Below are 26,048 nucleotides of genomic sequence, written 5' to 3' on the forward strand. Positions count from 1 at the left end.
AAGGGCAACTTGTATATGACTCATCTCTAAACGCTCACACCCCTGATAATTTGTGTTTTCGTTCTACACAGCCGCTGCCCTTGCTCTTTCCCACCCATTCGTTACATTCAACCTCTTACGTGACCGACCAAATATAGACTGGGAAACAAGACCACACACTTTGTGCATACGGAATCGAAGGCAGGGCGTGCCTCGCCGCATTTGCCACGATGGCCATTTGCTACTTCTGCAGAAGCGGCGGCGGCGGCGGCGGCGGCGGTGGCGACGACGACGACGACGACGACCGCGAGAGGCTCTGACATATGTGAGAAATACATCTATAAAATGTAATTCAGACTGCCTCGTCCCACCTTATGCTGTACCGCTTTCGCAAAGGCTTTATCTGCGCCATTCGCCTTAATCACATCTGAGAGTAATTCTTAATAAAAGGCATGTCGCTAATTGTTCGTCATCACAGATACTGTTTGCTATACGGTCACGACGCGCAAATGATTTCCAAAATTCGACTTCTTTCTTTGAGGATGGAACTCACGACCCTTGGTTTACTTGTCCAGTGCTCTAACACTGAGCTAAAGGGGCGCGACCTAGAGGTACTTTTGCGTACTTCGTCCTTGCGGTCGTCTGGATCATCAGACTTCAGCTGACAACACTTCATATTACCGACTAATATTTGCAGCTATGGCGACCCATTACTGCTTGGCTACACATCTGACACGTAACCGATGTCCTCTCCAAACAACAACACTTGCATTTCAGAACATGTCTTTCACACATGTCTACAAAATCACCTTCACCTTCAAATACAGTTTCCTTGCGACTAACAGAGACGTAGGCAAAGTTTAAAGTTGCTATTTCCATTACATCACGTTAATCAGAAAAACAGTAATTTACACCTGCAGCGGAACAAAATTCCGTTCCGGCCAGCGTGGGGCTCGAACCCACGACCCTGAGATTAAGAGTCTCATGCCCTACCGACTGAGCTAGCCGGGCTGCTTCAGTTAATACTTGCCGGGCAGCACGTCACACAGTACTCGTTAGGGTTGGGTGGTCCCATACAGAATCTCTCCATGCTGCCTAATGTTTTCCTAACGTCACACTCGTCACGTACTTCACTTTTATTTCATAATCATTTCTGAGAGGTAAAGGAATTGCATGACAACCTGCAGAGCTAGTGGCGTCAAAATTAACACTCATACTTGATGTGACTCAAAAGGCGAACGAGTTACTTTCCGAAGTTGTTTTAGATGTGCAAGTGTCAGTGGAAACTCGCGGTGACGGCACTCTGCCGACCATTTCGCTAGTTAACACCGGTCTTGTAGTGTGTATTTCAAGCTCAAGAGCATTTTCAAGCAGAAAATGGTCAACAGCAACATTCAGACGGTTTCGTACTGCTCAAATGCTACATTAAAACGGTATGTTTCTTTTTCAGAACTGATAAAACACGAGCGTGACAGCATTCGAACCTGTAATGTTCAGATCCGAAGTCCGACGCCTTATCCATTAGGCCACACAGTCACTGACGACCAAGTGCAACTTGTATATGACTCATCTCGAAACGCTCACACCCCTGATAATTTGTGTTTTCGTTCTACACAGCCGCTGCCCTTGCTCTCTCCCACCCATTCGTTACATTCAACCTCTTACGTGACCGACCAAATATAGACTGGGAAACAAGACCACACACTTTGTGCATACAGAATCGAAGGCAGGGCGTGCCTCGCCGCATATGCCACGATGGCCATTTGCTACTTCTGCAGAAGCGGCGGCGGCGGCGACGACGACGACGACGACGACGACGACGACGACGACGACGTCCGCGAGAGGCTCTGACATATGTGAGAAATACATCTATAAAATGTAATTCAGACTGCCTCGTCCCACCTTATGATGTACCGTTTTGGCAAAGGCTTCATCTGCGCCATTCGCCTTAATCACATCTGAGAGTAATTCTTAATAAAAGGCATGTCGCTAATTGTTCGTCATCACAGATACTGTTTGCTATACGGTCACGACGCGCAAATGATTTCCAAAATTCGACTTCTTCCTTTGAGGATGGAACTCACGACCCTTGGTTTACTAGTCCAGTGCTCTAACACTGAGCTAAAGGGGCGCGACCTAGCGGTACTTTTGCGTACTTCGTCCTTGCGGTCGTCTGGATCATCAGACTTCAGCTGACAACACTTCATATTACCGACTAATATTTGCAGCTATGGCGACCCATTACTGCTTGGCTACACATCTGACACGTAACCGATGTCCTCTCCAAACAACAACACTTGCATTTCAGAACATGTCTTTCACACATGTCTACAAAATCACCTTCACCTTCAAATACAGTTTCCTTGCGACTAACAGAGACGTAGGCAAAGTTTAAAGTTGCTATTTCCATTACATCACGTTAATCAGAAAAACAGTAATTTACATCTGCAGCGGAACAAAATTCCGTTCCGGCCAGCGTGGGGCTCGAACCCACGACCGTGAGATTAAGAGTCTCATGCCCTACCGACTGAGCTAGCCGGGCTGCTTCAGTTAATACTTGCCGGGCAGCACGTCACACAGTACTCGTTTGGGTTGGGTGGTCCCATACAGAATCTCTCCATGCTGCCTAATGTTTTCCTAACGTCACACTCGTCACGTACTTCACTTTTATTTCATAATCATTTCTGAAAGGTAAAGGAATTGCATGACAACCTGCAGAGCTAGTGGCGTCAAAATTAACACTCATACTTGATGTGACTCAAAAGGCGAACGAGTTACTTTCCGACGTTGTTTTAGATGTGCAAGTGTCAGTGGAAACTCGCGGTGACGGCACTCTGCCGACCATTTCGCTAGTTAACACCGGTCTTGTAGTGTGTATTTCAAGCTCAAGAGCATTTTCAAGCAGAAAATGGTCAACAGCAACATTCAGACGGTTTCGTACTGCTCAAATGCTACATTAAAACGGTATGTTTCTTTTTCAGAACTGATAAAACACGAGCGTCACAGCATTCGAACCTGTAATCTTCAGATCCGAAGTCCGACGCCTTATCCATTAGGCCACACAGCCACTGACGACCAAGTGCAACTTGTATATGACTCATCTCGAAACGCTCACACCCCTGATAATTTGTGTTTTCGTTCTACACGGCCGCTGCCCTTGCTCTCTCCCACCCATTCGTTACATTCAACCTCTTACGTGACCGACCAAATATAGACTGGGAAACAAGACCACACACTTTGTGCATACAGAATCGAAGGCAGGGCGTGCCTCGCCGCATATGCCACGATGGCCATTTGCTACTTCTGCAGAAGCGGCGGCGGCGGCGGCGACGACGACGACGACGACGACGACGACGACGACGACGACGTCCGCGAGAGGCTCTGACATATGTGAGAAATACATCTATAAAATGTAATTCAGACTGCCTCGTCCCACCTTATGATGTACCGTTTTGGCAAAGGCTTCATCTGCGCCATTCGCCTTAATCACATCTGAGAGTAATTCTTAATAAAAGGCATGTCGCTAATTGTTCGTCATCACAGATACTGTTTGCTATACGGCCACGACGCGCAACTGATTTCCAAAATTCGACTTCTTCCTTTGATAATGGAACTCACGACCCATGATTTACTAGTCCAGTGGTCTACCACTGAGCTGAAGGGGCGCGTCCTAGCGGTACTTTTGCGTACTTTGTCCTTACGGTCGTCTGGATCATCAGACTTCAGCTGACAACACTTCATATTACCGACTAATATTTGCAGCTATGGCGACCCATTACTGCTTGGCTACACATCCGACACGTAACCGATGTCCTCTCCAAACAACAACACTTGCATTTCAGAACATGTCTTTCACACATGTCTACAAAATCACCTTCACCTTCAAATACAGTTTCCTTGCGACTGACAGAGACGTAGGCAAAGTTTAAAGTAGCTATTTCCATTACATCACGTTAATCAGAAGAACAGTAATTTACATCTGCAGCGGAACGAAATTGCGTTCCGCCCAGCGTGGGGCTCGAACCCACGACCCTGAGATTAAGAGTCTCATGCTCTAACGACTGAGCTAGCCGGGCTGCTTCAGTGAATACTTGCCGGGCAGCACGTCACACAGTACTCGTTTGGGTTGGGTGGTCCCATACAGAATCTCTCCATGTTGCCTAATGTTTTCCTAACGTCACACTCGTCACGTACTTCACTTTTATTTCATAATCATTTCTGAGAGGTAAAGGAATTGCATGACAACCTGCAGAGCTAGTGGCGTCAAAATTAACACTCATACTTGATGTGACTCAAAAGGCGAACGAGTTACTTTCCGACGTTGTTTTAGATGTGCAAGTGCCAGTGGAAACTCGCGGTGACGGCACTCTGCCGACCATTTCGCTAGTTAACACCGGTCTTGTAGTGTGTGTTTCAAGCTCAAGAGCATCTCCAAGCAGAAAATGGTCAACAGCAACATTCAGACGGTTTCGTACTGCTCAAATGCTACATTAAAACGGTATGTTTCTTTTTCAGAACTGATAAAACACGAGCGTGACAGCATTCGAACCTGTAATCTTCAGATCCGAAGTCCGACGCCTTATCCATTAGGACACAGTCACTGACGACCAAGTGCAACTCGTATATGACTCATCTCGAAGCGCTCACACCCCTGATAATTTGTGTTTTCGTTCTACACAGCCGCTGCCCTTGCTCTCTCCCACCCATTCGTTACATTCAACCTCTTACGTGACCGACCAAATATAGACTGGGAAACAAGACCACACACTTTGTGCATACGGAATCGAAGGCAGGGCGTGCCTCGCCGCATATGCCACGATGGCCATTTGCTACTTCTGCAGAAGCGGCGGCGGCGGCGACGACGACGACGACGACGACGACGACGACGACGACGACGACGACCGCGAGAGGCTCTGACATATGTGAGAAATACATCTATAAAATGTAATTCAGACTGCCTCGTCCCACCTTATGCTGTACCGTTTTGGCAAAGGCTTCATCTGCTCCATTCGCCTTAATCACATCTGAGAGTAATTCTTAATAAAAGGCATGTCGCTAATTGTTCGTCATCACAGATACTGTTTGCTATAGGGCCACGACGCGCAACTGATTTCCAAAATTCGACTTCTTCCTTTGATAATGGAACTCACGACCCATGATTTACTAGTCCAGTGGTCTACCACTGAGCTAAAGGGGCGCGTCCTAGCGGTACTTTTGCGTACTTTGTCCTTACGGTCGTCTGGATCACCAGACTTCAGCTGACAACACTTCATATTACCGACTAATATTTGCAGCTATGGCGACCCATTACTGCTTGGCTACACGTCTGACACGTAACCGATGTCCTCTCCAAACAACAACACTTGCATTTCAGAACATGTCTTTCACACATGTCTACAAAATCACCTTCACCTTCAAATACAGTTTCCTTGCGACTGACAGAGACGTAGGCAAAGTTTAAAGTAGCTATTTCCATTACATCACGTTAATCAGAAAAACAGTAATTTACAACTGCAGCGGAACAAAATTCCGTTCCGCCCAGCATGGGGCTCGAACCCACGACCCTGAGATTAAGAGTCTCATGCTCTACCGACTGAGCTAGCCGGGCTGCTTCAGTGAATCTTCCCGGGCAGCACGTCACACAGTACTCGTTTGGGTTGGGTGGTCCCATACAGAATCTCTCCATGCTGCCTAATGTTTTCCTAACGTCACACTCGTCACGTACTTCACTTTTATTTCATAATCATATCTGAGAGGTAAAGGAATTGCATGACAACCTGCAGAGCTAGTGGCGTCAAAATTAACACTCATACTTGATGTGACTCAAAAGGCGAACGAGTTACTTTCCGACGTTGTTTTAGATGTGCAAGTGTCAGTGGAAACTCGCGGTGACGGCACTCTGCCGACCATTTCGCTAGTTAACACCGGTCTTGTAGTGTGTGTTTCAAGCTCAAGAGCATCTCCAAGCAGAAAATGGTCAACAGCAACATTCAGACGGTTTCGTACTGCTCAAATGCTACATTAAAACAGTATGTTTCTTATTCAGAAATGATAAAACACGAGCGTGACAGCATTCGAATCTGTAATCTTCAGATCCGAAGTCCGACGCCTTATCCATTAGGCCACACAGTCACTGACGACCAAGGGCAACTTGTATATGACTCATCTCGAAACGCTCACACCCCTGATAATTTGTGTTTTCGTTCTACACAGCCGCTGCCCTTGCTCTCTCCCACCCATTCGTTACATTCAACCTCTTACGTGACCGACCAAATATAGACTGGGAAACAAGACCACACACTTTGTGCATACGGAATCGAAGGCAGGGCGTGCCTCGCCGCATTTGCCACGATGGCCATTTGCTACTTCTGCAGAAGCGGCGGCGGCGACGACGACGACGACGACGACGACGACGACGACGACGAGAGGCTCTGACATATGTGAGAAATACATCTATAAAATGTAATTCAGACTGCCTCGTCCCACCTTACGCTGTACCGCTTTGGCAAAGGCTTTATCTGCGCCATTCGCCTTAATCACATCTGAGAGTAATTCTTAATAAAAGGCATGTCGCTAATTGTTCGTCATCACAGATACTGTTTGCTATACGGTCACGACGCGCAACTGATTTCCAAAATTCGACCTCTTCCTTTGAGGATGGAACTCACGACCCATGGTTTACTAGTCCAGTGGTCTACCACTGAGCTAAAGGGGCGCGTCCTAGCGGTACTTTTGCGTACATCGTCCTTACGGTCGTCTGGATCAGCAGACTTCAGCTGACAACACTTCATATTACCTACTAATATTTGCAGCTATGGCCACCCATTACTGCTTGGCTACACATCTGACACGTAACCGATGTCCTCTCCAAACAACAACACTTGCATTTCAGAACATGTCTTTCACACATGTCTACAAAATCACCTTCACCTTCAAATACAGTTTCCTTGCGACTGACAGAGACGTAGGCAAAGTTTAAAGTTGCTATTTCCATTACATCACGTTAATCAGAAAAACAGTAATTTACATCTGCAGCGGAACAAAATTCCGTTCCGCCCAGCGTGGGGCTCGAACCCACGACCCTGAGATTAAGAGTCTCATGCTCTACCGACTGAGCTAGCCGGGCTTTCTTCAGTGAATACTTGCCGGGCAGCACGTCACACAGTACTCGTTTGGGTTGGGTGGTCCCATACAGAATCTCTCCATGCTGCCTAATGTTTTCCTAACGTCAACTCGTCACGTACTTCACTTTTATTTCATAATCATATCTGAGAGGTAAAGGAATTGCATGACAACCTGCAGAGCTAGTGGCGTCAAAATTAACACTCATACTTGATGTGACTCAAAAGGCGAACGAGTTACTTTCCGACGTTGTTTTAGATGTGCAAGTGTCAGTGGAAACTCGCGGTGACGGCACTCTGCCGACCATTTCGCTAGTTAACACGGGTCTTGTAGTGTGTGTTTCAAGCTCAAGAGCATTTTCAAGCAGAAAATGGTCAACAGCAACATTCAGACGGTTTCGGACTGCTCAAATGCTACATTAAAACGGTATGTTTCTTTTTCAGAACTGATAAAACACGAGCGTGACAGCATTCGAACCTGTAATATTCAGATCCGAAGTCCGACGCCTTATCCATTAGGCCACACAGTCACTGACGACCAAGTGCAACTTGTATATGACTCATCTCGAAACGCTCACACCCCTGATAATTTGTGTTTTCGTTCTACACAGCCGCTGCCCTTGCTCTTTCCCACCCATTCGTTACATTCAACCTCCTACGTGACGGACCAAATATAGACTGGGAATCAAGACCACACACTTTGTACATACGGAATCGAAGGCAGGGCGTGCCTCGCCGCATTTGCCACGATGGCCATTTGCTACTTCTGCAGAAGCGGCGGCGGCGGCGGCGGTGGCGACGACGACGACGACGACGACGACGACGACCGCGAGAGGCTCTGACATATGTGAGAAATACATCTATAAAATGTAATTCAGACTGCCTCGTCCCACCTTATGCTGTACCGTTTTGGCAAAGGCTTCATCTGCGCCATTCGCCTTAATCACATCTGAGAGTAATTCTTAATAAAAGGCATGTCGCTAATTGTTCGTCATCACAGATACTGTTTGCTATACGGCCACGACGCGCAACTGATTTCCAAAATTCGACTTCTTCCTTTGATAATGGAACTCACGACCCATGATTTACTAGTCCAGTGGTCTACCAATGAGCTAAAGGGGCGCGTCCTAGCGGTACTTTTGCGTACTTTGTCCTTACGGTCGTCTGGATCATCAGACTTCAGCTGACAACACTTCATATTACCGACTAATATTTGCAGCTACGGCGACCCATTACTGCTTGGCTACACATCCGACACGTAACCGATGTCCTCTCCAAACAACAACACTTGCATTTCAGAACATGTCTTTCACACATGTCTACAAAATCACCTTCACCTTCAAATACAGTTTCCTTGCGACTAACAGAGACGTAGGCAAAGTTTAAAGTTGCTATTTCCATTACATCACGTTAATCAGAAAAACAGTAATTTACATCTGCAGCGGAACAAAATTCCGTTCCGCCCAGCGTGGGGCTCGAACCCACGACCCTGAGATTAAGTGTCTCATGCTCTACCGACTGAGCTAGCCGGGCTGCTTCAGTGAATACTTGCCGGGCAGCACGTCACACAGTACTCGTTTGGGTTGGGTGGTCCCATACAGAATCTCTCCATGCTGCCTAATGTTTTCCTAACGTCACACTCGTCACGTACTTCACTTTTATTTCATAATCATTTCTGAGAGGTAAAGGAATTGCATGACAACCTGCAGAGCTAGTGGCGTCAAAATTAACACTCATACTTGATGTGACTCAAAAGGCGAACGAGTTACTTTCCGACGTTGTTTTAGATGTGCAAGTGTCAGTGGAAACTCGCGGTGACGGCACTCTGCCGACCATTTCGCTAGTTAACACCGGTCTTGTAGTGTGTATTTCAAGCTCAAGAGCATTTTCAAGCAGAAAATGGTCAACAGCAACATTCAGACGGTTTCGTACTGCTCAAATGCTACATTAAAACGGTATGTTTCTTTTTCAGAACTGATAAAACACGAGCGTCACAGCATTCGAACCTGTAATCTTCAGATCCGAAGTCCGACGCCTTATCCATTAGGCCACACAGCCACTGACGACCAAGTGTAACTTGTATATGACTCATCTCGAAACGCTCACACCCCTGATAATTTGTGTTTTCGTTCTACACAGCCGCTGCCCTTGCTCTCTCCCACCCATTCGTTACATTCAACCTCTTACGTGACCGACCAAATATAGACTGGGAAACAAGACCACACACTTTGTGCATACGGAGTCGAAGGCAGGGCGTGCCTCGCCGCATATGCCACGATGGCCATTTGCTACTTCTGCAGAAGCGGCGGCGGCGGCGACGACGACGACGACGACGACGACGACGACGACGACCGCGAGAGGCTCTGACATATGTGAGAAATACATCTATAAAATGTAATTCAGACTGCCTCGTCCCACCTTATGATGTACCGTTTTGGCAAAGGCTTCATCTGCGCCATTCGCCTTAATCACATCTGAGAGTAATTCTTAATAAAAGGCATGTCGCTAATTGTTCGTCATCACAGATACTGTTTGCTATACGGCCACGACGCGCAACTGATTTCCAAAATTCGACTTCTTCCTTTGATAATGGAACTCAAGACCCATGATTTACTAGTCCAGTGGTCTACCACTGAGCTAAAGGGGCGCGTCCTAGCGGTACTTTTGCGTACTTTGTCCTTACGGTCGTCTGGATCATCAGACTTCAGCTGACAACACTTCATATTACCGACTAATATTTGCAGCTATGGCGACCCATTACTGCTTGGCTACACATCCGACACGTAACCGATGTCCTCTCCAAACAACAACACTTGCATTTCAGAACATGTCTTTCACACATGTCTACAAAATCACCTTCACCTTCAAATACAGTTTCCTTGCGACTGACAGAGACGTAGGCAAAGTTTAAAGTAGCTATTTCCATTACATCACGTTAATCAGAAGAACAGTAATTTACATCTGCAGCGGAACGAAATTCCGTTCCGCCCAGCGTGGGGCTCGAACCCACGACCCTGAGATTAAGAGCCTCATGCTCTACCGACTGAGCTAGCCGGGCTGCATCAGTGAATACTTGCCGGGCAGCACGTCACACAGTACTCGTTTGGGTTGGGTGGTCCCATACAGAATCTCTCCATGTTGCCTAATGTTTTCCTAACGTCACACTCGTCACGTACTTCACTTTTATTTCATAATCATATCTGAGAGGTAAAGGAATTGCATGACAACCTGCAGAGCTAGTGGCGTCAAAATTAACACTCATACTTGATGTGACTCAAAAGGCGAACGAGTTACTTTCCGACGTTGTTTTAGATGTGCAAGTGCCAGTGGAAACTCGCGGTGACGGCACTCTGCCGACCATTTCGCTAGTTAACACCGGTCTTGTAGTGTGTGTTTCAAGCTCAAGAGCATCTCCAAGCAGAAAATGGTCAACAGCAACATTCAGACGGTTTCGTACTGCTCAAATGCAACATTAAAACGGTATGTTTCTTTTTCAGAACTGATAAAACACGAACGTGACAGCATTCGAACCTGTAATCTTCAGATCCGAAGTCCAACGCCTTATCCATTAGGCCACACAGTCACTGACGACCAAGTGCAACTTGTATATGACTCATCTCGAAACGCTCACACCCCTGATAATTTGTGTTTTCGTTCTACACAGCCGCTGCCCTTGCTCTTTCCCACCCATTCGTTACATTCAACCTCTTATGTGACCGACCAAATATAGACTGGGAAACAAGACCACACACTTTGTGCATACGGAATCGAAGGCAGGGCGTGCCTCGCCGCATTTGCCACGATGGCCATTTGCTACTTCTGCAGAAGCGGCGGCGGCGACGACGACGACGACGACGACGACGACCGCGAGTGGCTCTAACATATGTGAGAAATACATCTATAAAATGTAATTCAGACTGCCTCGTCCCACCTTATGCTGTACCGCTTTGGCAAAGGCTTTATCTGCGCCATTTGCCTTAATCACATCTGAGAGTAATTCTTAATAAAAGGCATGTCGCTAATTGTTCGTCATCACAGATACTGTTTGCTATACGGCCACGACGCGCAACTGATTTCCAAAATTCGACTTCTTCCTTTGAGGATGGAACTCACGACCCTTGGTTTACTAGTCCAGTGCTCTACCACTGAGCTAAAGGGGCGCGTCCTAGCGGTACTTTTGCGTACTTCGTCCTTACGGTCGTCTGGATCATCAGACTTCAGCTGACAACACTTCATATTACCGACTAATATTTGCAGCTATGGCGACCCATTACTGCTTGGCTACACATCTGACACGTAACCTATGTCCTCTCCAAACAACAACACTTGCATTTCAGAACATGTCTTTCACACATGTCTACAAAGTCACCTTCACCTTCAAATACAGTATCCTTGCGACTGACAGAGACGTAGGCAAAGTTTAAAGTTGCTATTTCCATTACATCACGTTAATCAGAAAAACAGTAATTTACATCTGCAGCGGAACAAATTTCCGTTCCGCCCTGCGTGGGGCTCGAACCCACGACCCTGAGATTAAGAGTCTCATGCTCTACCGACTGAGCTAGCCGGGCTGCTTGGGTGAATACTTGCCGGGCAGCACGTCACACAGTACTCGTTTGGGTTGGGTGGTCCCATACAGAATCTCTCCATGCTGCCTAATGTTTTCCTAACGTCACACTCGTCACGTACTTCACTTTTATTTCATAATCATTTCTGAGAGGTAAAGGAATTGCATGACAACCTGCAGAGCTAGTGGCGTCAAAATTAACACTCATACTTGATGTGACTCAAAAGGCGAACGAGGTACTTTCCGACGTTGTTTTAGATGTGCAAGTGCCAGTGGAAACTCGCGGTGACGGCACTCTGCCGACCATTTAGCTAGTTAACACCGGTCTTGTAGTGTGTGTTTCAAGCTCAAGAGCATTTTCAAGCAGAAAATGGTCAACAGCAACATTCAGACGGTTTCGTACTGCTCAAATGCTACATTAAAACGGTATGTTTCTTTTTCAGAACTGATAAAACACGAGCGTGACAGCATTCGAACCTGTAATCTTCAGATCCCAAGTCCGACGCCTTATCCATTAGGCCACACAGTCACTGACGACCAAGTGCAACTTGTATATGACTCATCTCGAAACGCTCACACCCCTGATAATTTGTGTTTTCGTTCTACACAGCCGCTGCCCTTGCTCTTTCCCACCCATTCGTTACATTCAACCTCTTACGTGACCGACCAAATATAGACTGGGAAACAAGACCACACACTTTGTGCATACGGAATCGAAGGCAGGGCGTGCCTCGCCGCATTTGCCACGATGGCCATTTGCTACTTCTGCAGAAGCGGCGGTGGCGACGACGACGACGACGACGACGACCGCGAGAGGCTCTGACATATGTGAGAAGTACCTCTATAAAATGTAATTCAGACTGCCTCGTCCCACCTTATGCTGTACCGCTTTGGCAAAGGCTTTATCTGGCGTGGGACCTGTCGTCTCGCAGTGCGTTTTGGCGTTAGCGTTGGCGTTGGCCAGCCCGCGCCAGCGCGCCGTAAGGCACAGAGGCTCGCACTGGGGCGTATCGCTTCCAGTCGGACGTGCCCACAGGGGAAGTGATGCGTCATATATAGCCTCTCCTTCTCAAGTGGCTCTTTCCGCCTTCAAGTGGTGCCAGACGTTAAGCTCGGCATTTCTCGGGCTTGCCCGGGGGTGCCTTGCGACAAAAGGAAGAGCTGCGACCCAACCCGATGCGAAAGCGAAGGGTGCGTGGCACGGGGGAGCTGTGTCAAGGGACGAACATCTGTCCCTTTCTGTTGGCAGGGCCCAGACCAACAGGAGCTCTGCATGCCGGCGACTTCGTTTGTCGGCGTGGGATCGCGGCGCGAGTCGGCCAGGGTGCCTCGCCGCGCCCCTGGGTAACCGGGGCGTGTTCTGCCAAACCCAGGAGGTGGTGACATCGCCTGGGCCAGGTTAACTGGGTCCAGACCGCCGAACGTCTGGGGGACCGGCCCGCCACCTGAGTAGGAGTGGGTCCTTGGCCGTAAGGTGGAAACTTGGGCTAGTAGGCGGCGAAGGGCGAGAGGTGCATCCGCCTCTCCGGAGTGCGGGGTGCAGTTGCCGGGGAGCGTCGCGTGAAATCGCCGATGACGGAGCCATCGATGGGGACCAGTGCGCTGGCGACGGCGCGCTGAACCCGGCAGCTCGGGAGTGCCCTTGACCTTGGGGCGAGGTCGGTGGGCGAGCTGCAAGAAGTCCCCCCCCATGCCAGAGGAGCCGGTCCGGGGCAAGAGACGGGCTCCCATCTTTCTTTTATCACTCGTATAATCATGGCGACAACCGATACGAGTGACTCGAGTGCGCCTCAACGGGCTTCTTTTGCGCCGCCTGATCCCTCTCCTCAGGATGAGTCGGGACAGGCCGAAAATGAAACTGTGACGCAGAGATTAGCACGAATCACGTTGCTCATGGAGCAAAACATTAAAAACGGAAAGATAAGTCAAGCAGGACTCTCAACAATTAAAAATGAATTGGCTGCATGGGCCATTGCCCACGCAAAGTTGGAAGGAAGGGTGGAAGAATTAGAAAAAGAAAACAATCGATTGAGGAAACAACCAGTTAAAACCTGGGCTGCCGTGGCAGCGCAAGCTCCTACGAAGCCCAAAACGACCAGAGATACCATAGATAAGGTGACTAAGAGGCCAGATACGGCAGTCTTCTTGAGGACCCTGCCGGGCCAAGACACAAGTGTCAAAAGAATCCAGGAGCTATTTACGACTACTGTGGACCCTGTAAAAGAGAAAATAAAGATCAAAAGAATAAAACCTAGCAAGAATTCAGTAATAGTGGAAGTCGCATCCGAAGAGGATAAAGAAAAAATATTGAACAACCACAAATTAAATTCAGTAATTAAGTGTGAGCCTCCAAGGAAAAGGAACCCTCTCGTGATTCTGTACGACGTTCCAACAGTAATGACCAATGAAGAGTTATGCGACACAATCAGAAAACAAAACTTTGAGCATCTGAGTGAAGAAGAGTTCAAAGACTGTTTTAAACTCAGATTCAAGACAGGTCCACGGGGTCGAGATGTGGTACATCACGTCGCTGAGGTTACAGCGCGGATGTGGAAAAGCATTATGACAATGGGCAAAATATATGTTGGCTTTCATGCCATCAACACTAGGGACTATGTCGTGGTACCTCGTTACCACAACTGTGGCGACTTGGACCACATTCTCAGGCTGTGCACCAGGGAGTCGGCCTGCACAAAATGTGGAGAGAACGGTCACAACCGTAAAGACTGCAAGGCAGCGGCAATCTGCATACCATGCAGGAACCGAGGCAAGAAATCATGCGGAGCCACAGGTCGAAACTGCCCAACATACAGCATGCTTGAACAAAGACTGATTTCCAGGATTGATTATGGGTGAGCCCGGCATACTGAACAGGATGCCGAAACATAAGTCCCCGAGCAAAAGGAGGAGGGATGCTATGAGGGCTAACAAGTTTAAGTTGTTCTTAAGGTCGCTTACGAGCACCGAGAAAACTGAAAATAGAGCCACACAGACTGAGATCTATATGATAAATATGGCAATACAGACAGACCCCCCCATAGCTGCAGCTCCCTCCTCCGAAAGCCGGGGAGCAGAGCCGACAGAACACCAGAAACGGCAAGGGCATCCTGTGGCTGTGGCAGTTTCCAGAAAGGAGCAGAAAAAAGTCATTCAACCGATACAGGAAAACTTGATAACCAGTAGCTCTAGTACAAGTTCTCCCACACAGGGTACTCCAGTAGTTAGACTACCACCTGTGGACCCTGTAAGAGTGTACCCCAACTTGGAGTACACCATGCAACTAGCAAGACTTGAGCAGCCGGCTACCCTGACCACTGCCCTGAGACATGTGGTTCGTGTAGGACACGAAGAGGGACGAAAGATAACCTTCTCGGTGATGGAGGCTGTGGACAGAATTCAACTAAAATCAGTGAATCTCCCCACTGACTTTGGAGCCCTGTGAGACTTGTTAAGAAAGGTGTTTGAAAGAAGGGGCGAGAAATTCGACCTACACGACATCTATGAACAGGCAGTTTTGGCGAACGGACGAATTGCGTTCGACTGGACTAAGACCTGGCCACATGACCGAGTACACACCTACTTTCCATAATGACCAAAATAAACATAGGACAACTAAACACTCATAATAGTCGACTTGTGATGCAGGAACTCCGAAGGGAGGTGGAGGAGAGGAGATTGGATGTGCTCTGTCTGCAGGAGCCGTACTCCCAAGCTGGGAAAGTCGCATTTGCTGCCGCCACATGGCAAGTAATAAGCAGAGGAGAAGACCCAAGGGCGGCAATTATAATTACAAACAAACTCGTGAGAGTAACCACACTCTCTCAGTTTACAACTCCCCATTGCAACGTCGTGGAGCTCCAATCTCCAGCAGGAATCATCACCATCATTAATATGTACTTCCAGTATGGAGATGACATTGAAATACACCTAGACCACCTGATGAGGGTGACCACGGCGTTGTGGGGAAGGAAAATTGTAATAACAGCTGATATTAATGCCAAGTCCCCCCTATGGTTCAGTGGCACAAGAGACGCAAATGGAGAAAAGGTGGAAGAATACATTATGGCGTCGCAACTCGTGGTGGCCAACAGGCCTGGTAATCCTCCTACCTACACGGCAGGAGGAGGGCAGGGTACAAATATTGATGTCACTCTCGTGACACCAAATGTAACAAACATCATACAAAATTGGAAAGTACTAGGAAACGCCACCACTAGCGACCATAACTTAATAACTTTCACAGTAGGGGAGAGAGAGTGCCGCTGGGCCATGGGGTGGGAAATACAATTTAACTACAGGAAAGCTGACTGGGAACGCCTGGCGAGGGAGTGCGACATTCCTCCATTACCGGAAGATGACATACAACAAGACATAAACGTAGACAACAGAGCAGATGAACTAGTAACTGCAGTAACCAGGGCGGTGAGGGCTGCTGTACCGATCAGGAGGAAGGCCATGGCGGCTTCTCTGTCACCGTGCTCGCCTGAACTGGAAGATCTACGCCAATCTGTCAGGAGGCTAAGGAGGCACTACCAGCGCAGTGTCGTCTGGCAGGAGAGACAAAGGTGGCAATTGCAGTACAGGGAGGCAAAACAGAGGTTCCAGAGTGAACTACGCGAAGTCAGAAGGCGAAGCTGGGAACACTATGTGCTCAGCCAGCTAGCACTGGATCCATGGGGACTCCCCTATAAATTAGTCAGGGAGAAAATCCGCTCTCCTATGGAGCTATCTACAGTCAGGCACGGGGACAGGATGACGGAGTCCTGGCAGGAGACTGCTGGGGTCCTCCTCCGGTCCCTGCTGCCTGATGACAATGCGGATGGGGAGACAGAGGGACAACGGCAATTGCGAGAACAAGACCGTGAAATATATAATAATGACACGGCGGTCTACCCCTTCTCAGAAGAGGAGGTGGCGACCCACATAAAGCAACTTAAAAGAGGCAAAGCTCCTGGGCCAGACGGCATTGTGGCGGAGGTGGTGCAATTCCTGGCACCCCAGCTGGTTGCCCCGCTTACCCACCTCTATAATGAGTGCCTGAGGCAACAACAGTTCCCAAGAAGGTGGAAAACTGGGAACGTCGTCATCATTAAGAAGGGACCGGACAAGGATCCTGCAGAAGTAAAGTCGTACAGGCCGATCTGCCTGTTAGATTTGTTTGGAAAAATCTTGGAAAAACTGCTGGCTGACAGATTGGCAGCACATAGAGTATTGTGCGGGATGAGCAGCAGGCAATTCGGTTTCAGGCCGGGGCGGTCGGCATCTGATGCAATCGCCCTGGCGGCCGAGGTCTGTGGCTCGACCCCGCACAAATACGTGGTGGGCATCATGGTGGACATCAGTGGCATCTTCGACAACCTGTGGTGGCCCTCGCTCTTCTCCTGCTTGCGGGAGAAGGAGTGTCCAGGGCCGCTATATGGCTGCCTGAGGAGCTACTGTGAGGATCGGGAGGTCTGGCTATCATCCCCTAGCGAAAGGGTAGGGAAAGCTGTCACGAAAGGATGTCCCCAAGGATCGGTCCTAGGGCCGCTCTTTTGGGACATCCACATGGAGCCATTACTAGACAGCCTGCAACGAAGTGAGGATGTGCTAGAGGTGATAGCCTACGCTGATGACCTCCTCCTGATGGTCGGTGGCCGTAGCCGAGAGGACATAGAACCTAAAATAGAGAGAGCGTTAGACAGACTCCTACAGTGGTGCCACACCACGAAAATGACCATATCACCAAGCAAATCGACATACTTACTACTTAAAGGACAACTAATCAGGAACCCTATGGTCAGAATTGACGGCACACCGGTACTGCGAAGACGAGACACACGTTACCTAGGAGTCATCATTGATGAGAAATGGAACTTCGGAAAACACATTGAAACTGTAACCCAAAAAGCTCTGCAAATATTAAACAACCTCATTTCCATAGGACACAAAAGATTTCACCTACCTCCACATCTCATTAAACTTTATCACAATAGTATCCTAACTTCAGTAGTGGGTTACGGCTCCGGGGTCTGGGTGCACAGACTCACGAGGGTTGTGCCCGCCATGGCAGTGAGAAGGGTTCAGAGAAGCATGGTTCTAAGATCTGTGGGCGCTTATAGAACATCTCCAGGAGGGGCCCTATTAGTCATAATGGGGCTCTGCCCACTTGACATCAAGATTAGGGAGCAAGCAGCCTGGTATTGGGCAAAAAAAGGGAACCAGGGGAAAATAGAAGAAATCATGGGTGTGAGGGTAGAGGACAAAAGGGGGATTTGAAGAAGGGGGGAAGAACTTTGGCAGGGGTCCTGGGAGACAGAAGAAACCGGTCGCAGAACCTTTCAGTTCTTGCCGAACGTGAGGGAGCGCTTAGAAATGAAGTACTTTCAGCCAACACGGGGACTGATCCATTTTCTCACTGGTCATGGACCCTACCCGGCATACTTATGTCGGTTTGGGAAGAGGGCTACGCCCGCGTGTGACTGTGGCGCGCCGGAAGGCACTCCGGATCATGTGATTTACGAGTGCACTCTCTTCAATGATGTAGCGACTACACTTCGAGACGGACTACCGAACCATGACACGTATCAACTCCTCAGATGTGAAGACACTTTTCAGATGATTAATACTCTGGCCAACGAGGTATCACGGAAAGTGTTAAATGAATATCTGAGGGAGATAAACTAAGAATGCGAAAATGAACACCGATATTGTCTAGATCCCTTTTCCCATACCGCCAGCGCGCGGACTGGCCGACTTCACATCACAGTTGGGATCCGCCACGCGCAGGATTAGGGGGAGGAGGGGTTAATCTCACCGACTTAGAGATGCACCGGATTTGACTTAGGATAAGTTAGTTTCGTAGGACTTAGAATAGGATATTATACTTAGGTTATGGAACTGCAGCGAGTTAACATCTTGGCCAGCCCAGTGCCAGGGGCAAGCTCTTTGGGGTTAGCTCGAAGAGCAAGGCTTGCAAAGTAGGTTTATATATTCTACTGGCACATATGTGACGCTGCAGGTGTAGAAATTAGCAATTAGTGACAGTAATAGTTTCTTAAGTAGTAGGGATAGTTAGTATAGTGCCCATTGTTGTAGTAACCTGTAGCACATCATATTTTGTAGCATGCTGCATGAAACAATAATAAATGTATTAATATTACGACCCACTAATGCTATTAAGGAAGTGGGTTAATATTGTATAATTATTATTATTGATGATGAATAAAGGTTTTTTTTTTAAAAAAAAAAAAAAAAAAAAAGGCTTTATCTGCGCCATTCGCCTTAATCACATCTGAGAGTAATTCTTAATAAAAGGCATGTCGCTAATTGTTCGTCATCACAGATACTGTTTGCTATACGGCCACGACGCACAACTGATTTCCAAAATTCGACTTCTTCCTTTGAGGATGTAACTCACGACCCTTGGTTTACTAGTCCAGTGCTCTACCACTGAGCTAAAGAAGCGCGGCCTAGCGGTACTTTTGCGTACTTCGTCTGGATCATCAGACTTCAGCTGACAACACTTCATACTACCGACTAATATTTGCAGCTATGGCGACCCATTACTGCTTGGCTACACATCTGCCACGTAACCGATGTCCTCTCCAAACAACAACACTTGCATTTCAGAACATGTCTTTCACACATGTCTACAAAATCACCTTCACCTTCAAATACAGTTTCCTTGCGACTGACAGAGACGTAGGCAAAGTTTAAAGTTGCTATTTCTATTACATCACGTTAATCAGAAAAACAGTAATTTACATCTGCAGCGGAACAAAATTCCGTTCCGCCCTGCGTGGGGCTCCAACCCACGACCCTGAGATTAAGAGTCTCATGCTCTACCGACTGAGCTAGCCGGGCTGCTTGGGTGAACACTTGCCGGGCAGCACGTCACACAGTACTCGTTTGGGTTGGGTGGTCCCATACAGAATCTCTCCATGCTGCCTAATGTTTTCCTAACGTCACACTCGTCACGTACTTCACTTTTATTTCATAATCATTTCTGAGAGGTAAAGAAATTGCATGACAACCTGCAGAGCTAGTGGCGTCAAAATTAACACTCATACTTGATGTGACTCAAAAGGCGAACGAGTTACTTTCCGACGTTGTTTTAGATGTGCAAGTGCCAGTGGAAACTCGCGGTGACGGCACTCTGCCGACCATTTCGCTAGTTAACACCGGTCTTGTAGTGTGTGTTTCAAGCTCAAGAGCATTTTCAAGCAGAAAATGGTCAACAGCAACATTCAGACGGTTTCGTAGTGCTCAAATGCTACATTAAAACGGTATGTTTCTTTTTCACAACTGATAAAACACGAGCGTGACAGTATTCGAACCTGTAATCTTCAGATCCGAAGTCCGACGCCTTATCCATTAGGCCACACAGTTACTGACGACCAAGTGCAACTTGTATATGACTCATCTCGAAACGCTCACACCCCTGAAAATTTGTGTTTTCGTTCTACACAGCCGCTGCCCTTGCTCTTTCCCACCCATTCGTTACATTCAACCTCTTACGTGACCGACCAAATATAGACTGGGAAACAAGACCACACACTTTGTGCATACGGAATCGAAGGCAGGGCGTGCCTCGCCGCATTTGCCACGATGGCCATTTGCTACTTCTGCAGAAGCGGCGGCGTCGGCGACGACGACGACGACGACGACGACGACGACGACGACGACCGCGAGTGGCTCTGACATATGTGAGAAATACATCTATAAAATGTAATTCAGACTGCCTCGTCCCACCTTATGCTGTACCGCTTTGGCAAAGGCTTTATCTACGCCATTCGCCTTAGTCACATCTGAGAGTAATGCTTAATAAAAGGCATGTCGGTAATTGTTCGTCATCACAGATACTGTTTGCTATACGGCCACGACACGCAACTGATTTCCAAAATTCGACATCTTCCTTTGAGGATGGTACTCACGACCCTTGGTTTACTAGTCCAGTGCTCTACCACTGAGCCAAAGGGGCGCGTCCTAGCGATACTTTTGCGTACTTCGTCCTTACGGTCGTCTGGATCATCAGACTTCAGCTGACAACACTTCATATTACCGACTAATATTTGCAGCTATGGCGACCCATTACTGCTTGGCTACACATCTGAAACGTAACCGATGTCCTCTCCAAACAACAACACTTGCATTTCAGAACATGTCTTTCACACATGTCTACAAAGTCACCTTCACCTTCAAATACAGTATCCTAGCTACTGACAGAGACGTAGGCAAAGTTTAAAGTTGCTATTTCCATTACATCACGTTAATCAGAAAAACAGTAATTTACACCTGCAGCGGAACAAATTTCCGTTCCGCCCAGCGTGGGGCTCGAACCCACGACCCTGAGATTAAGAGTCTCATGCTCTACCGACTGAGCTAGCCGGGCTGCTTGGATGAATACTTGCCGGGCAGCACGTCACACAGTACTCGTTTGGGTTGGGTGGTCCCATACAGAATCTCTCCATGCTGCCTAATGTTTTCCTAACGTCACACTCGTCACGTACTTCACTTTTATTTCGTAATCATTTCTGAGAGGTAAAGGAATTGCATGACAACCTGCAGAGCTAGAGGCGTCAAAATTAACACTCATACTTGATGTGACTCAAAAGGCTAACAACTTACTTTCCGACGTTGTTTTAGATGTGCAAGTGCCAGTGGAAACTCGCGGTGACGGCACTCTGCCTACCATTTCGCTAGTTAACACCGGTCTTGTAGTGTGTGTTTCAAGCTCAAGAGCATCTCCAAGCAGAAAATGGTCAACAGCAACATTCAGACGGTTTCGTACTGCTCAAATGCTACATTAAAACGGTATGTTTCTTTTTCACAACTGATAAAACACAAGCGTGACAGTATTCGAACCTGTAATCTTCAGATCCGAAGTCCGACGCCTTATCCATTAGGCCACACAGTCACTGACGACCAAGTGCAACTTGTATATGACTCATCTCGAAACGCTCACACCCCTGATAATTTGTGTTTTCGTTCTACACAGCCGCTGCCCTTGCTCTTTCCCACCCATTCGTTACATTCAACCTCTTACGTGACCGACCAAATATAGACTGGGAAACAAGACCACACACTTTGTGCATACGGAATCGAAGGCAGGGCGTGCCTCGCCGCATTTGCCACGATGGCCATTTGCTACTTCTGCAGAAGCGGCGGCGGCGACGACGACGACGACGACGACGACGACGACGACGACGACGACCGCGAGAGGCTCTGACATATGTGAGAAATACATCTATAAAATGTAATTCAGACTGCCTCGTCCCACCTTATGCTGTACCGCTTTGGCAAAGGCTTTATCTGCGCCATTCGCCTTAATCACATCTGAGAGTAATTCTTAATAAAAGGCATGTCGCCAATTGTTCGTCATCACAGATACTGTTTGCTATACGGCCACGACGCGCAACTGATTTCCAAAATTCGACTTCTTCCTTTGAGGATGCAACTCACGACCCTTGGTTTACTAGTCCAGTGCTCTACCACTGAGCTAAAGAGGCGCGGCCTAGCGGTAATTTTGCGTACTTGGTCCTTACGGTCGTCTGGATCATCAGACTTCAGCTGACAACACTTCATATTACCGACTAATATTTGCAGGTATGGCGACCCATTACTGCTTGGCTACACATCTGACACGTAACCGATGTCCTCTCCAAACAACAACACTTGCATTTCAGAACATGTCTTTCACACATGTCTACAAAATCACCTTCACCCTCAAATACAGTTCCTTGCGACTGACAGAGACGTAGGCAAAGTTTAAAGTTGCTATTTCCATTACATCACGTTAATCAGAAAAACAGTAATTTACATCTGCAGCGGAACAAAATTCCGTTCCGCCCTGCGTGGGGCTCGAACCCACGACCCTGAGATTAAGAGTCTCATGCTCTACCGACTGAGCTAGCCGGGCTGCTTGGGTGAATACTTGCCGGGCAGCACGTCACACAGTACTCGTTTGGGTTGGGTGGTCCCATACAGAATCTCTCCATGCTGCCTAATGTTTTCCTAACGTCACACTCGTCACGTACTTCACTTTTATTTCATAATCATTTCTGAGAGGTAAAGGAATTGCATGACAACCTGCAGAGCTAGTGGCGTCAAAATTAACACTCATACTTGAAGTGACTCAAAAGGCGAACGAGTTACTTTCCGACGTTGTTTTAGATGTGCAAGTGCCAGTGGAAACTCGCGGTGACGGCACTCTGCCTACCATTTCCCTAGTTAACACCGGTCTTGTAGTGTGTGTTTCAAGCTCAAGAGCATCTCCAAGCAGAAAATGGTCAACAGCAACATTCAAACGGTTTCGTACTGCTCAAATGCTACATTAAAACGGTATGTTTCTTTTTCACAACTGATAAAACACGATCGTGACAGTATTCGAACCTGTAATCTTCAGATCCGAAGTCCGACGCCTTATCCATTAGGCCACACAGTCACTGACGACCAAGTGCAACTTGTATATGACTCATCTCGAAACGCTCACACCCCTGATAATTTGTGTTTTCGTTCTACAAAGCCGCTGCCCTTGCTCTTTCCCACCCATTCGTTACATTCAACCTCTTACGTGACCGACCAAATATAGACTGGGAAACAAGACCACACACTTTGTGCATACGGAATCGAAGGCAGGGCGTGCCTCGCCGCATTTGCCACGATGGCCATTTGCTACTTCTGCAGAAGCGGCGGCGGCGGCGGCGGCGGCGGCGGCGGCGACGACGACGACGACGACGACGACCGCGAGAGGCCCTGACATATGTGAGAAATACATCTATAAAATGTAATTCAGACTGCCTCGTCCCACCTTATGCTGTACCGCTTTGGCAAAGGCTTTATCTGCGCCATTCGCCTTAATCACATCTGAGAGTAATTCTTAATAAAAGGCATGTCGCTAATTGTTCGTCATCACAGATACTGTTTGCTATACGGCCACGACGCGCAACTGATTTCCAAAATTCGACTTCTTCCTTTCAGGATGGAACTCACGACCCTTAATTTACTAGTCCAGTGCTCTACCACTGAGCTAAAGAAGCGCGGCCTAGCGGTACTTTTGCGTACTTCGTCCTTACGGTCGTCTGGATCATCAGACTTCAGCTGACAACACTTCATATTACCGACTAATATTTGCAGCTATGGCGACCCATTACTGCTTGGCTACACATCTGACACATAACCGATGTCCTCTCCAAACAACAACACCTGAATTTCAGAACATGTCTTTCACACATGTCTACAAAATCTCCTTCACCTTCAAATACAGTTTCCTTGCGACTGACAGAGACGTAGGCAAAGTTTAAAGTTGCTATTTCCATTACATCACGTTAATCAGAAAAACAGTAATTTACATATGCAGCGGAACAAAATTCCGTTCCGCCCAGCGTGGGGCTCGAACCCACGACCCTGAAATTAAGAGTCTCATGCTCTACCTACTGAGCTAGCCGGGCTGCTTGGGTGAATACTTGCCGAGCAGCACGTCACACAGTACTCGTTTGGGTTGGGTGGTTCCTTATAGAATCTCTCCATGCTGCCTAATGTTTTCCTAACGTCACACTCGTCACGTACTTCACTTTTATTTCATAATCATTTCTGAGAGGTAAAGGAATTGCATGACAACCTGCAGAGCTAGTGGCGTCAAAATTAACACTCATACTTGGTGTGACTCAAAAGGCGAACGAGTTACTTTCCGACGTTGTTTTAGATGTGCAAGTGCCAGTGGAAACTCGTGGTGACGGCACTCTGCCTAACATTTCGCTAGTTAAGACCGGTCTTGTAGTGTGTGTTTCAAGCTCAAGAGCATCTCCAAGCAGAAAATGGTCAACAGCAACATTCAGACGGTTTCGTACTGCTCAAATGCTACATTAAAACGGTATGTTTCTTTTTCACAACTGATAAAACACGAGCGTGACAGTATTCGAACCTGTAATCTTCAGATCCGAAGTCCGACGCCTTATCCATTAGGCCACACAGTCACTGACGACCAAGTGCAACTTGTATATGACTCATCTCGAAACGCTCACACCCCTGATAATTTGTGTTTTCGTTCTACACAGCCGCTGCCCTTGCTCTTTCCCACCCATTCGTTACATTCAACCTCTTACGTGACCGACCAAATATAGACTGGGAAACAAGACCACACACTTTGTGCATACGGAATCGAAGGCAGGGCGTGCCTCGCCGCATTTGCCACGATGGCCATTTGCTACTTTTGCAGAAGCGGCGGCGACGACGACGACGACGACGACGACGACGACCGCGAGAGGCTCTGACATATGTGAGAAATACATCTATAAAATGTAATTCAGACTGCCTCGTCCCACCTTATGCTGTACCGCTTTGGCAAAGGCTTTATCTGCGCCATTTGCCTTAATCACATCTGAGAGTAATTCTTAATAAAAGGCATGTCGCTAATTGTTCGTCATCACAGATACTGTTTGCTATACGGCCACGACGCGCAACTGATTTCCAAAATTCGACTTCTTCCTTCGAGGATGGTACTCACGACCCTTGGTTTACTAGTCCAGTGCTCTACCACTGAGCTAAAGGGGCGCGTCCTAGCGGTACTTTTGCGTACTTCGTCCTTACGGTCGTCTGGATCATCAGACTTCAGCTGACAACACTTCATATTACCGACTAATATTTGCAGCTATGGCGACCCATTACTGCTTGGCTCACATCTGACACGTAACCGATGTCCTCTCCAAACAACAACACTTGCATTTCAGAACATGTCTTTCACACATGTCTACAAAGTCACCTTCACCTTCAAATACAGTTTCCTTGCGACTGACAGAGACGTAGGCAAAGTTTAAAGTTGCTATTTCCATTACATCACGTTAATCAGAAAAACAGTAATTTACATCTGCAGCGGAACAAAATTCCGTTCCGCCCAGCGTGGGGCTCGAACCCACGACCCTGAGATTAAGAGTCTCATGCTCTACCGACTGAGCTAGCCGGGCTGCTTGGGTGAATACTTGCAGGGCAGCACGTCACACAGTACTCGTTTGGGTTGGGTGGTCCCATACAGAATCTCTCCATGCTGCCTAATGTTTTCCTAACGTCACACTCGTCACGTACTTCACTTTTATTTCATAATCATTTCTGAGAGGTAAAGGAATTGCATGACAACCTGCAGAGCTAGTGGCGTCAAAATTAACACTCATACTTGATGTGACTCAAAAGGCGAACGAGTTACTTTCCGACGTTGTTTTAGATGTGCAAGTGCCAGTGGAAACTTGCGGTGACGGCACTCTGCCGACCATTTCGCTAGTTAACACCGGTCTTGTAGTGTGTGTTTCAAGCTCAAGAGCATCTCCAAGCAGAAAATGATCAACAGCAACATTCAGACGGTTTCGTACTGCTCAAATGCTACATTAAAACGGTATGTTTCTTATTCA

At 47.7% G+C, this 26,048-nt stretch overlaps 13 non-coding genes across 13 annotated transcripts; all 13 read right to left on the reverse strand.

Annotated features, from left to right (window-relative positions):
- Positions 1-917: 917 nt before the first annotated feature.
- Positions 918-990, reverse strand: Trnak-cuu (transfer RNA lysine (anticodon CUU)). Its single transcript has one exon. It is a non-coding gene; the product is annotated as a tRNA-Lys (tRNA).
- Positions 991-2,448: 1,458 nt separating this feature from the next.
- Positions 2,449-2,521, reverse strand: Trnak-cuu (transfer RNA lysine (anticodon CUU)). Its single transcript has one exon. It is a non-coding gene; the product is annotated as a tRNA-Lys (tRNA).
- A 1,461-nt stretch (positions 2,522-3,982) lies between these two features.
- On the reverse strand, positions 3,983-4,055 carry Trnak-cuu (transfer RNA lysine (anticodon CUU)). Its single transcript has one exon. It is a non-coding gene; the product is annotated as a tRNA-Lys (tRNA).
- A 1,459-nt stretch (positions 4,056-5,514) lies between these two features.
- Trnak-cuu (transfer RNA lysine (anticodon CUU)) lies at positions 5,515-5,587 on the reverse strand. Its single transcript has one exon. It is a non-coding gene; the product is annotated as a tRNA-Lys (tRNA).
- A 1,445-nt stretch (positions 5,588-7,032) lies between these two features.
- Trnak-cuu (transfer RNA lysine (anticodon CUU)) lies at positions 7,033-7,105 on the reverse strand. The gene has a single exon. It is a non-coding gene; the product is annotated as a tRNA-Lys (tRNA).
- Positions 7,106-8,560: 1,455 nt separating this feature from the next.
- Positions 8,561-8,633, reverse strand: Trnak-cuu (transfer RNA lysine (anticodon CUU)). Its single transcript has one exon. It is a non-coding gene; the product is annotated as a tRNA-Lys (tRNA).
- Positions 8,634-10,085: 1,452 nt separating this feature from the next.
- Positions 10,086-10,158, reverse strand: Trnak-cuu (transfer RNA lysine (anticodon CUU)). The gene has a single exon. It is a non-coding gene; the product is annotated as a tRNA-Lys (tRNA).
- A 1,440-nt stretch (positions 10,159-11,598) lies between these two features.
- Trnak-cuu (transfer RNA lysine (anticodon CUU)) lies at positions 11,599-11,671 on the reverse strand. The gene has a single exon. It is a non-coding gene; the product is annotated as a tRNA-Lys (tRNA).
- Positions 11,672-19,439: 7,768 nt separating this feature from the next.
- Positions 19,440-19,512, reverse strand: Trnak-cuu (transfer RNA lysine (anticodon CUU)). The gene has a single exon. It is a non-coding gene; the product is annotated as a tRNA-Lys (tRNA).
- Positions 19,513-20,967: 1,455 nt separating this feature from the next.
- On the reverse strand, positions 20,968-21,040 carry Trnak-cuu (transfer RNA lysine (anticodon CUU)). The gene has a single exon. It is a non-coding gene; the product is annotated as a tRNA-Lys (tRNA).
- A 1,454-nt stretch (positions 21,041-22,494) lies between these two features.
- On the reverse strand, positions 22,495-22,567 carry Trnak-cuu (transfer RNA lysine (anticodon CUU)). The gene has a single exon. It is a non-coding gene; the product is annotated as a tRNA-Lys (tRNA).
- A 1,458-nt stretch (positions 22,568-24,025) lies between these two features.
- Positions 24,026-24,098, reverse strand: Trnak-cuu (transfer RNA lysine (anticodon CUU)). The gene has a single exon. It is a non-coding gene; the product is annotated as a tRNA-Lys (tRNA).
- A 1,439-nt stretch (positions 24,099-25,537) lies between these two features.
- On the reverse strand, positions 25,538-25,610 carry Trnak-cuu (transfer RNA lysine (anticodon CUU)). The gene has a single exon. It is a non-coding gene; the product is annotated as a tRNA-Lys (tRNA).
- Between the last annotated feature and the right edge of the window lie 438 nt (positions 25,611-26,048).

This window comes from Schistocerca gregaria, chromosome 8 (genome assembly GCF_023897955.1).
Source record: "Schistocerca gregaria isolate iqSchGreg1 chromosome 8, iqSchGreg1.2, whole genome shotgun sequence".
In the NCBI taxonomy this organism is placed as follows: domain Eukaryota; kingdom Metazoa; phylum Arthropoda; class Insecta; order Orthoptera; family Acrididae; genus Schistocerca; species Schistocerca gregaria.